Source organism: Mus pahari, chromosome 15 (genome assembly GCF_900095145.1).
Source record: "Mus pahari chromosome 15, PAHARI_EIJ_v1.1, whole genome shotgun sequence".
Classification (NCBI taxonomy): domain Eukaryota; kingdom Metazoa; phylum Chordata; class Mammalia; order Rodentia; family Muridae; genus Mus; species Mus pahari.
This window is the reverse complement of record NC_034604.1, coordinates 20190279-20193427: the sequence shown is the minus strand read 5'-3', so window position 1 is coordinate 20193427 and position 3149 is coordinate 20190279.

Here is a 3149-nt window from a genome sequence, read left to right as displayed (position 1 = left end):
TGTCTAATTGCTCTGGCTAGGACTTTGAGTACTATATTGAATAGGTAGGGAGAGAGTAGGCAGCCTTCTCTAGTCCCTAATTTTAGTGGCCCCCTCCTGTTTTTTCTGTCTCTGTTACATGATATCTGGCTTATTTCACTTAGTGTGATGTTTTCAAGGTTCACCCATGTTGCAACACCAAACAGTTTATATGTACATTCTTCATTTGGATCATCCTCTCATGTGCTCATTCCAATCAGCAGGAACCAATAGTACCAATTATCACATTTATTTATTTATCTATTCATTTATTTAGTGTGGCGTGTGTGCATAGCACAGCTCTCATTTAGAGGCCAGAGGACACTTCTAGGACAGATAGTTGTCTCCTTCCCTCATGTGGAGTCTGGGGATTGAACTCAGGACCTTGGCTTGGTATCAAGAGCCTTTATCCACTGAGCCATCTCACTGACCCCCCAAATAAACATTAAAAAAGAAATTCTCAAGCTGGGCATGGTGGCACATGCCTTTAATCCCAGCACTTGGGAGACAGAGGCAGGCGAATTTCTGAGTTTGAGGCCAGCCTCGTCTACAGCGTGAGTTCCAGGACAGCCAGGGCTACACAGAGAAACCCTGTCTTGAGAAAAAAAATGAAAAAGAAATTTGCTTAAGATGAAGGAGGTAGCTCAGTAGGTAAGTATCTATTGCTCAAATGTAAGGATTTGAGTTCAGATCTCCAAAACCCACACAGTGGATTGTAACACAGTGGAGAACCCCTGTAATCACAACACTCCTATAGCCAGATGGGAGATTGGGAGATGGAGACAGGATAGTCCCTGCAAGTTGGAGGGTAAACTAGACCAAGTGTGCAGCAGCAAACAAGAGACATCGTCACTTGGAAGGTGATGAGCAACACTTGAGGATGTCCTCTGAGCTCCACATATATGCCACAGTGTACACGTATACAATCACACACATACACACACTCACTCATTCTCACACACACATATTCACACACTCTCACACACACTCACACAACACTTACACACTCACACACATTCACACACTCACACACTCACATTCTCACACACAACACACACACTTTCTCATATACATAACACATACACTCACACACATTCATTCTCTTACACACACACTCATACTCCCAGAGAGAAAGAGGGCTATTCTAAAAAGGAAATTTTTACTATCTGTGAATATCAGTATTCTTAGAGCAATCATATTAACCTTTATATATTCTTTGTCCCTTTATTTTGATAATGCTGTTAGTATAATAAACCAGGGAAACTAATTTAGTGTGAGGACGGTAGATATGAACCACTACTGTCCTTTCCAGGTTCACTGAGATCTCAGAGTAGGAAATTTAAAGCCTAGAGATTAGAGAAGGGTCTTAATCCATGCTATTTGGGTTGTTAATGGATAGAAGCAGTGGACAATAGGCTTGGGGAGCAGAGACATTTGTCCCTGCTAGAGCTTCGGGAACGGCTTAGGCAACTGTGAGCGAGCTTCAGAGCTATGAGAACTGCTCTCACATGTTTTAAATTTTTTTAAAAGGATTTATTTGCTTTGTGTATGTGAGTCCACCATTACTGTCTTCAGACACACCAGAAGAGGGCATTGGATCTTGTTACAGATGGTTGTGAGTCACCACATGGATGTCTGAATGGACAACAGTGACAGTGCTGTCACGAGCAGGGCAGGTGATCACTTGTGTGTACAAAACTAGAAAGTAAAAGTTGAGCTAAGGATATCCAGGTAAAGAAGCTGCAACTACTCTTATTCAGTTTTGGATAATGTTAGCAGCTTCCGTTTTTAAAGTTAAGTTCAGGACAGCAGAATATACTTCCCTACTGTGTATGTCCTCTAAGGATACATTGTATTAGAGACGTTCCAGCATACTTGCAACAACCAATGCTATCTTTGTACTTCCTCAGTTCATTAGTTACAATAGAATAAAAGGATAATTAAGTTATGAACTAGTCAGGAAACAGAGCCAAAGCTATTAGTCCATTTACTCATATATAAGAAGTCTCAGGGTCATAATTTCAGGGAACAAGGAAAAGACACGAGGATAAAGATGACACCAACTACATCAAAATTCCGACCATCAGAAGGTTATGTAGAGCCGGGCCTGGTGGCGCACACCTTTAATCCCAGCACTCGAGAGGCAGAGGCAGGCGGATTTCTGAGTTCGAGGCCAGCCTGGTCTACCAAGTGAGTTCCAGGACAGCCAGGGCTATACAGAGAAACCCTGTCTCGAAAAACCAAAAAAAAAAAAAAAGTTATGTAGAAAACATGTTATCCATCTAACATCAGTGTATCATGGTCCTTTTGTTGGAAGATGAACTGTCAGTCACCCAGTGTCACCCTGGCGGAGGAACAGCATTTCCATGAACAGGAGAGGCAACCAAAGCATTTGGTTGCTTCCTTTGTTTCCTTAAACTTATTTAGTAATGCTGAAAATTCTGTAGACACCCATAGGGAAGGAGGCACAACAGATTCCCTGTCTTGACATGGCATGTGTTCCATCTTTTTGGTTAAAGAAGATTTATTTTTTTACTACTTTTAAGTATGTTGTAAGTGTGTGTAGTAATACCTATATGCACAGGCGGGTGCCTGAGAAGGCCTGAAGGGGGCATCAGATGCCCTGGAGATAGAAATAAAAGTTGCTTGTGAGCTTGCTGCTGTGGGTGCTGGGAATTGAACTCCAGTCTTCTGCAAGAACCGCAAGCACTCATAACTGACCAGTCATCTCTCCCCCTCACACACAGGCTCCCTCCGTCTTTAGATACCAATATTTTATCACCACTCTGGACTCTTCTGTCATTTAACTGATTAAAGAAGTCCTTTCCATTAGGCTCTTCTCTGATCTCCTCTAGAACTAGAAGCTCTTTGTCCAAGGGCCTGATGATTCTGCTTAAGCGACAGGCGAGGACTGGGACAGTTCATATCTACTGATACTCAGGCTCAATTGCTTTCTCCAATTTATTGTGTCAGTGCATTATCAAAGCAGAAGGGAATCAGAGACTTAATTAGAGACCAGTTTATTCTAAGAATATTGTTATATTGTAGATAGTAAGATTACCTTTTACAATTCCAAGTCTTTTAATTTAATTCCTAAACATACAACATGATATCAGTTGACAAGGGTGTTT